Source organism: Triticum urartu, chromosome 5 (genome assembly GCF_003073215.2).
Source record: "Triticum urartu cultivar G1812 chromosome 5, Tu2.1, whole genome shotgun sequence".
Lineage (NCBI taxonomy): Eukaryota > Viridiplantae > Streptophyta > Magnoliopsida > Poales > Poaceae > Triticum > Triticum urartu.
Window position 1 is genome coordinate 318,794,144 of NC_053026.1, and position 13,212 is coordinate 318,807,355.

Below are 13,212 nucleotides of genomic sequence, written 5' to 3' on the forward strand. Positions count from 1 at the left end.
CACTAAAGCAGGAGTAGGGTCTTATGCCTCGTGGCAGCCCGAACCGGGTTAAATCGCTTGTGTGTTCTCTACCGCGCTGCCATACACTTGTCTGCTCTTTGTGCAACGTGTCGTCCCCCTACCGAACTAACAAGGGGCCATCCGGTCCCATAGGTGGCCGCGGAAATCCCACGACATCTTTGGCGCGCCAGGTGGGGGGAGTGCTTGCGCGAACCTGAAAGCGTACACCGCGCGTCATCTTCATCGCCATCTTCATCCACGACAATGCCATCGACCATGGCACCCAAGAAATCTGGCACTTCGGCCCATCCATCAACCTTGAAGGCTCCCGCGCCCGCGGCTTCTAACGTCGCGGGGGACACATGAGCGCGCGAGGTTGTGGACGCTGCTGGGGACGTCGTTGGAGCAGGTGGCACCATTACCACCTCCCCCGCGGCCGACATAGGGGCCAGAGCTACCGGAGGAGAACATCATCAGCAGCGTCTCGACAGTCAACCTCTGTGAGGTGCGAGCGAGGGGGTCACTCCATCTGTGCCCCCTCCTCTCGCCGACGAGCACAGCCGCAGCAATGGTGCTCGATCCAGGGCGAGCCATCGCCCTCTGGTCGCCCCCATCATGGGAGCGGCCGCGGCACATGCGCCTCCTCCCGGACGAGCCAACCAGGCCGCTACACTCAACGGAGCCGCCGATCTTTGAGCACCACCGCCGCGCGACCCTGCTGCCCCGGTGGTCGCCCCCCAGCAGCGTGGGCACGGCGTCGCCGCCGCCGCCGCTGGCACCATCCGGAGCCAGGCGACGGTGCGGTTGACGTCATCGACATCTATGCCAATCACTGCCATGGAGGCCATGGCGCGAGCTCAGCTATAACTGAGGTTCCTGTCTGCAACCGAGCAGATGGATGAGTGGAGTGCCACCATCCAAAGCCTGCTCGGTTTTGCCGAAGCTGCGGCCTCACGACGACCTTGTCCACTGCAACCTCCCCAAGCAACAGCCACCGCCCGTGCCACCAGTCGTACAAAGGGGGCCGTCCCCACGGTTCAGTCCCCGCCATAGCAGCTGGTGAGGGCGCAGCAGAGTCAAGACCCCGACGATGTCCCGATGGCCTCTTCTGACCCTCGAGCACGTCCAGGCCAAAGCCGAACCCTGGAAGACAAGCAACGGGGAGGCACGCGTGTCATCGCCGAACGGCGCCGCAATGATCCCTGCCAGACCGACGGGTGTGACGGCCACAACATCGATGAGCCTGCGGTCGGTGTTGGCGGGTGCCTACCCTTGGAGGTTGGCTGCCCTGACTTTACATGAGATCTGTGGCAAGTCCGTTGGCCATCCGTTCGCACGATCAAGCCAGAGATACCTGAGAAGTATGACGGGAGGCTGAACCTGGCAGAGTTCCTGAGCTTCTACACCATCGCTGTTCAGGCTGCCGGGGGAAGAGATGAGAAGGTATTCGCCAACTACTTCCCTTTGGCCCTCAAGTCCAATGTGAGGTCTTGGGTGATGCACTTGCCGGAGAACTCCATTTCTTCATGGGCAAACATGTGCCACGAGTTCATCGGTGCCTTCACCGGTGGCCACCAAGAGCCTGGCAGGCCCAGCGACCTGCGGCTTCTCCAGCAGAAGGAAGGAGAAACCCTCCGTAAGTATTTGCAGAGATTCAGTAAAGTTCATAGAAATATTCCAGATATCCATCCGACAGCTGTTATAGTAGCTTTCCAGTCCAATGTGCGCAACCGCCGCATTCGTTCCAAAATGAACATGTAGTTGCCCAAGACTGTGAAAGAACTATATACACTGGTGGATAAATGAGCCCGGATGGAAGAAGGAAGTTGCCCGGAGAGGATGATTGCATTAATGTTGATTCAGAGGATGAGGATGAATCAACCAGTCAGAGGAAAGGCAAGAAGCGCAGTAAGAAGCCAAGAGATCAGGCAGTGATGATTGTAGAAGATTCAGGCACACCTAGTACTGGCAAGAAGGCCAAAGCTGAGGCCCCCGGCAAGGAAGCTGTCGTGTGCACTGCCTCCCGGGAAGCCGCTGCCGTGGAAAAAGATGGGAAAGGTGATGGGCCGTACTGCAAGATCCACCAGACCAGAGGCCACGACCTTCAGGAGTGTTATCAGGTTGAGCAGCTTGTCAAGAGATAGAGGGTAGAGTATGATAAGCATGACAAGGGAAAAGGTCAGAATGCTCCTGGTGGTAAGGGCCGAGGTGGTGAAGCAAATAGCCCCGGTAGACCTTTATGGAACCAAGGAAAACCCGCCAGGGGCCAAGAGAAGGAAACCTGTGATGATGCCAGTGATGGAGGGGATGAGGAGGAAACCAGTGAGCAGGAATTTCAGAAGGCCACTGACGCCCTATGCATTGATGGGGGTGCATCTTTGCACTCCTCTCATCACCAACTCAAGCGATTGGCACGAGAGGTCACTATTGTGGAACCAGCGCTAGAGGCTCGGAAGCCACTCAAGTGGTCCCGCACGCCCATCATCTTTGACAAAGAGGATCACCCTGGCCACACCGCTGTGGTGGGGTGTTTGCCATTGTTGGTCTCCCCAACAATTCACAACCTCAAGGTCAGAAAGATGCTGGTGGATGGCGGGGCCGGGTTGAATCTGATTTCCCCAACAGCTATCAGCAAGCTTCAGATAGAAGAAGAGGAGCTAGGGGCCACCGGCACGTTTCAAGGTGTTAACCCCTGCAGGAGTCATCCTAAGGGGAAGATTACGTTGCCGGTGACGTTTGGGGGAGAGATGAACTTTCGGCCTGAGAACATCGTGTTTAATGTGGTCGATCTCCCCTGCGGTACAATGGGATTCTTGGACGACCAGCCCTGGCAAGTTCATGGCAGCATCCCACTATGCTTACAACACCCTGAAAATGCCTGGGCCATTGGGAGTCCTCACTATCCCGTCAGATGAGAAGGATGCAATTATCTGTGTAGATAAGATGTATCGGGATGCAGTCGCACCAGAGGCTGCGGCAGCAGCGGTTCCCGCTAAGGAAAGCAAAGGAAAGAAGAGAGATTGTAGGACCTCCGGCAAGGAGTCCGGGAAGAGTGCCCCCTCCAAGTGCACGACACCCATTGAGTACGTGTCGGAGTGTTCCAACACCAAGATATCCAAGGTTACTGCACCTCAAGTGAAGAAGGTCCCGGCCGGGCTGGCTGGCGTTGATGGTACTTTCACTATCAGCGCCACCCTCAATGAAAAATAGGAAAGCGCTCTCGTTGCCTTCCTACGAGCGAATATCGATGTGTTTGCTTGGCAACCATCGGATATCCTCGGTGTTCCTAGGGAGGTAAATGAGCACCACCTTGTTGTCTGCCCACATGCCCGACCCGTGAAGCAGGAAGTACGGAAGCAGGCCTTGGAGAGGCACGAGTTCATTGCCAAAGAGATCAAGAAGTTAGAGGTAGTTGGTTTGGTCAGAGGAGTACTGCATCTTACATGGTTGGCAAATCCAGTAGTGGTCCAGAAAGCTAATGGGAAGTGGAGGCTTTGCATTGATTTCACATACCTTAACAAAACTTGCCCGAAGGACCCATTTCCCATGTCACGCATCGACCTGATCGTGGATTCTACTTCGGGATGTGATTTGCTCTTCTTTCTAGATGCATACTCAGGATATCATCAGATCTTCATGTCTAAGGAAGATGAAGAGAAGACATCATTCATCACTCCATGTGGTACGTACTTCTTTGTCCGCATGTTGTTCGGATTAAAGAGTCCTGGGTCCACTTTTGCAAGGGCAGTCCAGATTGGTTTTGAGCCACAATTGCACAGAAATATAGAAGCTTATATGGATGATATTGTGGTCAAAACCAAGGATAAGGCCACCCTTATCCAGGATTTGGAAGAGACATTTGCTAATCTGCGCAAGATCAATCGAAACTTAATCCGGAGAAGTGTGTATTTGGTGTTCCCTCCGGCAAGCTACTTGGGTTCTTCGTGTCCCATCGGGGGATCGAAGCCAACCCCGACAAGATCAAGGCCATTGAGCAAATCAAAGTGCCAAGGACAGTTAAGGATGTGAGGCGCTTGACAGGATGCATTGCCGCGCTAAGAAGATTCATCCCCAAGTCTGTCGAGCGTGCCCTGCCGTTCTTCAAGGTTTTGAAGAAGGTGGGACCCATGAAGTCAACCCCGGAAGCAGATGCAGCTCTGGAAGAGTTAAAAGCCTACCCGTCATCCATACCCACCTTGGTTACACCCAAACCCCAAGAACCATTGTTGATTTACTTGGTAGCAACCAACCAAGTGGTCAGTGCGACCTTGGTAGCATAGCAAGAGGTGGATGAGGCAGGAAGTGGTCAGATCATGGCAGAATCAGAAAAGAGTCAGGACAGCAGGGAGCACGGCAACGAGAGAAACCCCAAGGACGTGACAAGGAAGAAAGTGGTGCAACGCCCAGTGTACTCCGTCAGCTCCTTGTTGCAAGGGGCTAGGTCGAGGTACCCTGGCGTGCAAAAGTTGATCTTTGGTCTCATTATGTCCTCAAGAAAACTGCGCCACTACTTCCAAGCCCATGAGATCACGGTTGTCACTTGTTTCCCGTTGCAAAGGATACTCTGAAACCCTAAGGCAACTGGTAGAACAGTGGAAAGGGCTTTGGAGTTATCCAGCTTTGGTTTGAAGTTTGAGAGCACTTAAACTATTTAGAGCAGGGCATTGGCAGAGTTTACTGTAGAATTGACGCCAACCCCTGATGAGGAAAGGACAAAGACATCTCTCCCCGGCAAGGAATCGCTCCAACAATGGATTATGTATTTTGATGGTGCTTTTTCCCTACAAGGTGCAGGGGCTGTCATGCTTCTTGTTTCCCCCTCCGGGGAGCACTTGAAGTACGTCGTCCAGATGCACTTTGCCTGGGAAGAAGCCACCAACAATACAACAGAGTATGAAGGGCTCCTTGCCAGACTCAGGATTGCAGCAGAATTGGGAATCAAGAAGCTGATCATTCGAGGAGATTCACAGCTCATGGTGAGACAAGTCAACAAGGATTACCAAAGCCCATTGATGGAAGCATACGTCGAGGAAGTAAGGAGATTGGAGGAGCACTTTGACGGGTTGCAAATAGAGCACGTACCCTGTGCAGAAAACGACATAGCTGATCACCTATCAAAGTGTGCTGCGCAGAAGCTTCCTGTGGAACCGGGAAATATTGTTCTCCATCTCTCTCAACCCTCATCACCAGCCACAGTGGCCCAGAAAAGGAGAAGGTTGGACTACAGTAAGCCTCTCTCGGCAGAGCCATCTGCTCCTGGCAGAGACCCTGCCGGAAACAACTCCTCACAGCCTACCGGACCACCCCCTCCAGCCGGGCCTATGGGCCCCACGAACGAATCTGGTGCTCCCGCAGCCGAGGAGGTGCCGCTAGTCCTCGTTGCCGAGCCCCAGGATCCAACTTGGGCGAGGCACATTGTCCACTTCCTCCAAATCGGAGAACTCCCTGGCAATTAGAATGAAGCTGGAAGAGTAGCCCGGAGGGCCAGTATGTATCAGTTTGTCGATGACACTCTGTACAGAAGGAGGCCCAACGGTATGAAATTGAAGTGTGTTTGTCAGGAGGATGGAAAGGAACTACTGGCTGAGATTCACAGAGGAATGTCCGGCTCACACATTGGATCGAGGGCATTAGTTGGGAAAGCATTCCGGCAAGGATTCTATTGGCCCACAGCCCTCCAAGATGAAGTTGAGCTCGTCATGAAATGTGAAGCCTGTCAGTTCCATTCCAAGAGAACACACCTGCCTGCCCAAGCCCTTCAGACAATCTCTCTATCATGGCCATTTTCGGTCTGGGGGCTCGATATCCTCGGCCGCTTCCCCCGAGCAATCGGGGGCTTTGAATTCTTGTTCGTTTGCATCGACAAGTTTACAAAGTGGCTGAAAGTGACTCTCATGAGAAAGGTGACTGCTGAGTCAACTATCAAGTTCTTGAAAGAATTTGTGTGTCGTTTCAGAGTTCCGGCAAGGATCATTACTAACAACGGCACCCAGTTCACGAGCCACGCCTTCATGCAATATGTTCACACCCTCGGATTCAAAATCTCATTCGCTTCTGTGGCACACCCCTGCAGCAATGGACAAGCTGAGAGGGCGAATGCTGAAGTGTGCTTCGTGGACTCAAGTCAAGAACTTTCGATACGCTGCAGAAGCACGGTAGGCGGTGGATTGAGGAGATGCCAGTAGTTCTCTGGTCCCTCAGAGTGACACCTAACCAAGCTACTAGGTAGACTCCCTTCTCCCTGGTCTACGGGGCAGAAGTAGTTATCCCCACGGAACTCATTTACGGGTCCCCTCGAGTGCTTGCCTACGATGAAGTAGCACAAGATCAGCACCGGCATGACGATGCTGTGCTTCTCGAGGAGAACCATCTCCGGGCTGCTACACGTGCTGCACACTACCAGCAAGCCCTGCGTCGCTATAATAGCCACAGGATTCATGCTCGGTGTTTTGAGGAAGGTGACCTTGTCCTTAAGCGCGTTCAGTCCGCCAAGGGTACAAACAAGTTATCACCAAAGTGGGAAGGTCCTTAGGTGGTACGAGTCACCAGACCTGGCGTAGTCCGTTTGGAGACCAGAGATGGCACACAGTTGGAAAACTCATGGAATATTGAGCATCTTCGTAAGTACTACCCGTAAGGCGTGAGACTGCCGGGCACCGCTCGGCAGCCACCCTTTTGTACAGGCCTTGCCTCAGTTGCATGTAACCCCTTGTACAAAGCCGGGGCAATGACCCCGTGCAAGATAAAATAAAGAAGCGTTGTGGGGGCGCCGATCTAGATCGGATGCATGCACAAGCACACCCAGATCACTGCATAAGCATTTCATGAGCATTTGCATATGCATATAGATAGGATTGCATTCTACATTCATTCTCATCTACATGGAGTTGCAGGTTCCTTCCGTGAACTTGACTCTGACAAGTGACGAGAAGATTGCATGGCACCGTGATCCCCGGCAAGCCAAACAGATAAGTTTACCTCTTTTCCATTAGTGTTCTGTAAGCTATAACTTGTGCATAGTGAAACCTCGCCGCTCTCTTGAAACTAGGGTGCTCCCATCCTTGGCTCGAACGCTACTTTGGCCTGGATGGTCGCAGTGGCTCTTGATGAAAAGGGAGTGGGCGGGGGGCTGTGCCTCAATCTGTTCCCCGGCAAACATGGTTCTCCGGCAGACGAAAAGGGTGCCGGTAGGATATCTTGCCGGGGAAAACTCGTTTAATACAGTAAAGAGGCAGCCCACCTCTGCATGGACATATACATGCATGGATTCCCGGCAAGGCTTATCTCTTTCATTGACATGCAGATACAAGTATAAGCATTACAGAACACAAACATGGATGAAAGGATTACATTATTTGATTTAAAATTTGGCAACTACCTACAAGTTTAAGATTAGAAAAAGATAAGTGCTCCGTAATGCCCTTTCTTGTCCCTCTCCTCCTAGGCACGATCGTCGAAGGCGAGGAGGACAAAAGGAGGGCCAGTGCAGAAGTCTAGTCTGTTCCCGTTGGGCTCCAGGAGAGGTAGCCCGAAGGGAATGGAAGTGCGAGGGAACGCATCGATGAAGAGCATGGTGGAAGGTGACCCTGTCAACCACCATCAGTAGGGCCAGCAGGACTCGGCAGGGCTAACGGAGCTGCAGCCCGAGAGGAAGCCTGCCAGGGTCTAGCTGGAAGACTGCTGGAGGAGCCTGGCGGCACCATCCACACCTATGCATCCAACTCCTCGGCAAATCACACTGCTTGGGAAGAGGCGTAGATGCAGATGGTGGTGCTACCGCCTGATGAACATGGTGCAGTCGATGATCAGCCGGAGTTAGAGTCGTCGCTCCTCCGCCCGCTGCCATCGCCATCGCCGTCACTGTCCTCCTCGTTGCTTTTGCTCGAGGAGGAGCTTTCGTCATCTGTCGAGCTCTCCATGCAGCACCCTAAGCGGCCTCCCGAGCACCCCAAGATCTTGACGGAGAGCAGGCCACTGTCCATTAATTTGAAATGGAGAATGTGCCCCTCCGAGAAGCTGTGGGCACGAGCGAAGGTCTTCCAGCCACGACGAAGATACATTACATGAGGGGCGGGGAAGTCGATGTCAACCCGCATGCTTCCATCCCTGCAGCCCCTCATGTGTAGCCTCAGAGCATGCGGTTGCTCGAGCTCCATCTCCCGCGCGAAGGAGGTTGGAAGACGAAGGTGCCCACACAAGGGCTTATACAGCCTGATGATAAACTCTCGAGGTTGATCCCTGACGTGGCCTTCCATCGGAGGAAGAGCTGCCGGCGGGGGCACAACCGAGGAGCTCCCTCGTCGTCCTCCTCCTCGGGCTCCACGGCGGCCTCGGTCGCGCCACCTCCTCCCTCCTCTCATAGCGGGTTCCGCCACTTTAAAATTAGGAGGAGGTGGGATACGGTACTGAGTGGAAGCCCTCGTCGCCACTATCAAGACACTACTGCGCCCTTGCCCTCTCACCATGGCTAAGAAGAATTGCGGAGAAGAAGGAGAGGTATGTGCAGAGGGGTACTGCCTTTGCCACTTTTTTATAGAGGGGACGAGGCAGAGGGCTGGCCTCTTGTGGTAAATATGGCCGCCCCACTCCTCCAATACGGCCCTTTCTGCACCCTCAGCAGCTTTGGGAATCAAGGCCGACCCTCTACTCCAACCATCAACATTTGATTTTCAATCATGGCACTCCTCCCCATGACCTCTGTGTCCACCACCTACCACGCCCAATGCATGCAAGACATGTGGCGGGGTGCATGCGGAACGGGGGGCGAGTGGGGTAGTGGTTTCCGCCCCATGATCTTGGTGCGAGGAGAATCTGCGGGCCACGATCCAAGTTCTTCCATGACGCCACGCACAACGTGCGTGAAAACTGGAAATTGGCCCGGAATCAAGGCTGATGAAGCAGCAATGGAAAACTTAAGGGGCCAAACCCTTCAGTAACCTTGCATGTGCACTTATTAGGCCCTACCCCGACGACGCTCAGCAGCGCATTCGGGGCTGGCCCGGGGGCTTCTGTCGGTGCAACAAACCCCGAGTCTGCTGACCAACTGTTCGCGGGCACAAGATCATGATTGGAGCACCAGCTTAAGTCAGCGATTGAAGAACCAAGATATTTGAAGAACCAACATGTAGCTCAGAAGGACCAAGATTGAGCCTAAGGAGCAAGATATCGACAAGAGAAGGGCCTCCCTTGCCGGGCAGGCGAGCCCGGCAAGGGGCGAGGCCACCACCGGAAGCAAGCTATCGAGGCTCCCCGGTAGAGTCTGCCGGGGCTCGAGGGGGCCGAACCACCCCACCAACCACTCAAGCGTGACTCACATCGTCAATCAGTGCGGTGTCAAGCCGCAAGATGATTAAGTGGTAGCCATTCGCCACATGGCAGCCATTTCCTACAGAGAAGCCAATAGATGACCCCCGTCCTGCGACGTGTCAAGAGAATAGGTGCGGAGCTGGCGAGATAGCCCGGTAGGCCTTGCCGGGTGCCCAGTGATGTGACACGAAGCAACGCATTTAATGCACCCTGTCAGCCCGTAGAGTTAAGTATGATAGCACTGTTTTCTATGATATCAGTGGATAACAACCACTTTGCCACTGTGGTGACCCCTTAATCTATAAAAGGAGGCCCATGGCACTCGTAGGAGGGGTTAGAAGGTTGGAAAGATGACAACCCCAAGCCACCACATGCACGTAGTTGCTACAGGCAAACCTTGCCGGACAAGTGTACTACGCACCACCACATCCATTCTTCCATCAATCCACTAAAGCAGGAGTAGGGTCTTACGCCTTGCGGCGGCCCGAACCTGGGTAAATCGCTTGTGTGTTCCCTGTCGCGCTGTTGTACGCTGGTCTGCTCTTTGTGCAACGCGCTGTCCCCTGCCGAACCAACAATGGGCCACCCGGTCCCATAGGTGGCCACGGAAATCACGTGCCACCATGGTTAGGAAACCTTAACCATCTTTGATCAACGAGCTAGTCAAGTAGAGGCTCACTAGGGACTCAGTGTTTTGTCTATGTATTCACACATGTATCAAGGTTTTCGATCAATACAATTCTAGCATGAATAATAAACATTTATCATGAATAAGGAAATATAAAATAACAACTTTATTATTGCCTCTAGGGCATATTTCCTTCAGTCTCCCACTTGCACTAGAGTCAATAATCTAGTTCACATCGCCATGTGATAAACACCCATAGTTCACATCACCATGTGACCAATACCCCAAAGAGTTTACTAGAGTCAAATAATCTAGTTCACATCGCCATGTGATTAATACCCAAAGAGTATTAAGGTGTGATAATGTTTTGCTTATGAGAGGTTTAGTCAATGGGTCTGTCACATTCAGATCCATATGTATTTTGCAAATTTCTATGTCTACAATGTGGTGCATGTAGCTATTCTAGCTAATTTCTCCCACTTTCAATATGTATCCAGATCGAGACTCGGAGTCATATGAATCGGTGTTAAAGATTGCATCGACGTTGCCCTTTACAACAAACTCTTTATCACCTCCACAACAAAGAAACATTTCCTTAGTCCTCTTAGGTAAATATGGATAATTTTGACCGATGTCCAGTGATCTACTCCTGGATCACCATTGTACTCCTTGCCAAACTCATGGCAAGGTACACAATAGGTCTGATACACAGCATGGCATACTTTATAGAACCTATGACTGAGGCACAGGGAATGACTTTCATTCTCTCTATATATTTTGCCATGGTTTGGTTTTGAGTGTAACTCAACTTCACACCTTGTAACATAGGCAAGAACCCTTTCTTTGACTGATCCATTTTGAACTTCTTCAAAACTTTATCAGGGTATATGCTTTGTGAAAGTCCTATCGAGCGTCGCAATCTATCCCTATAGATCTTGATGCCCAATATGTAAGTAGCTTCACTGAGGTCTTTCATGGAAAAACTCTTATTCAAGTATCCTTTTATGCTATCCAGAAATTATCTATCATTTCCAATAAGCAATATGTCATCCACATATAATATCAGAAATGCTACAGAGCTCCCACTCACTTTCTTGTAAATACAGGCTTCACCATAAGTCTGTATAAAACCATATGCTTTGATCACCTCATCAAAGCAGATATTCCAACTCCGAGATGCTTGCACCACTCCATAGATGGATCGCTGGAGCTTGCACACTTTGTTAGCACCTTTAGGATCAACAAAACCTTCTGGTTGCTTCATACACAACTCTTATTTAAGAAATCCATTAACGATTGCAATTTTGACATCCATTTGCCAGATTTCATAATCATAAAATGTGGCAATTGCTAACATGATTTAGACAGACTTAAGCATCGGTACAGGTGAGAAAGTCTCATTGTAGTCAACTCCTTGATCTTGTCAAAAACACTTTTGTGACAAGTCGAGCTTTGTAGACAGTAACGTACCATCAGCGCAGTCTTCCTCTTCAAGATCCATTTATTCTCTATGGCTTGCTGATCATCGGGCAAGTCCACCGAAGTCCACACATTGTTCTCATACATGTATCGTATCTCAGACTTCATGGCCTCAAGCCATTTGTCAGAATCTGGGCTCATCATAGCTTCTTCATAGTTTGTAGGTTCGTCATGGTCTAGTAACATGATTTTCAGGACAGAATTACCATACCACTCTGGTGCGGAACATGCTCTATTCGACCTACGAGGTCCAGTAGTAACTTGATCTGAAGTTTCATGATCATCATCATTAGCTTCTTCTCTCGTTGGTGTAGGCATCATGGGAACGGTTTTCTCTAATGTGCTACTATCCAATTTGAGAGAAGGTACAATTACCTCATCAAGTTCTACTTTTCTCCCACTCACTTCTTTCGACAGAAACTCCTTCTCTAGAAAGGATCCATTCTTAGCAACAAAGATCTTGCCTTCGGATTTGTGGTAGAAGGTGTACTTAATTGTTTCCTTAGGGTATCCTATGAAGACGCACTTCTATGATTTGGGTTTGAGCTTATCAGGCTGAAGCCTTTTGACATAAGCGTCGCAACCCCAAACTTTTAACAAACGACATCTGAGGTTTCTTGCCAAACCATAGTTTATACAATGCCATCTCAATGGATTTAGACGGCGCCCTATTTAACATGAATGCAGCTACCTCTAATGCATAACCCCAAAACGATAGTGGTAAATCGGTAAGAGACATCATAGATCGCACCATATCTAATAAAGTACAGTTACGACGTTCGGACACATCATTACGCTATGGTGTTCCAGGTGGCGTGAGTTGTGAAATTATTCCACATTGTTTTAAATGAAGGCCAAACTCGTAACTCAAATATTCGCCTCAGCGCAGATTATAGAAACTTTATTTTCTTGTTATGATGATTCTCCACTTCACTCTGAAATTCTTTGAACTTTTCAAATGTTCTAGACTTGTGTTTCATTAAGTAGATATACCCATACCTACTCAAATAATCAGTGAAGGTCAGAAAATAACCATACCCGCCGCGTGCTTCAACACTCATTGGACGGCATACATCGGTATGTATTATTTCCAATAAGTCATTGGCTTGCTCCATTGTTCTGGAGAACAGAGTTTTAGTCATCTTGCGCATGAGGCATGGTTCGCAAGTATCAAATGATTCAAAATCAAGTGATTCCAAAAGCCCATCCACATGGAGTTTCTTCGTGCGCTTTACACCAATATGACCTAAACGGCAGTGCCGCAATTATGTTGCACTATCATTATCAACTTTGCATCTTTTGGCATCAATATCATGAATATGTGTATCGCTATGATCGAGATTCAACAAACCATTCACATTGAGTGCATGACCATAGAAGGTTTTATTCATTTAAATAGAACAACAATTATTAACTGACGTAAATGAATAACCATTGAAATAAATAAGATCTAATCATATTCATGCTCAACGCAAACACCAAATAACATTTATTTAGATACAACATTAATCCCGCATGTAGAGGGAGTGTGCGATGGTGATCGTATCAACCTTGGAATCACTTCCACCACAAATCGTCACCTCATCCTTAACTAGTCTCTGTTCATTCTACAACTCCTGTTTCGAGTTACTAATCTTAGCAACTGAACCGGTATCGAATACCCAGGGGTTGCTACGAACACTAGTAAAGTACACATCAATAATATGTATATCAAATATACCTTTGTTCACTTTTCCATCCTTCTTATCCGCCAAGTATCTGGGGTTGTTCTGCTTCCAGTGATCATTCCCTTTGTAGTA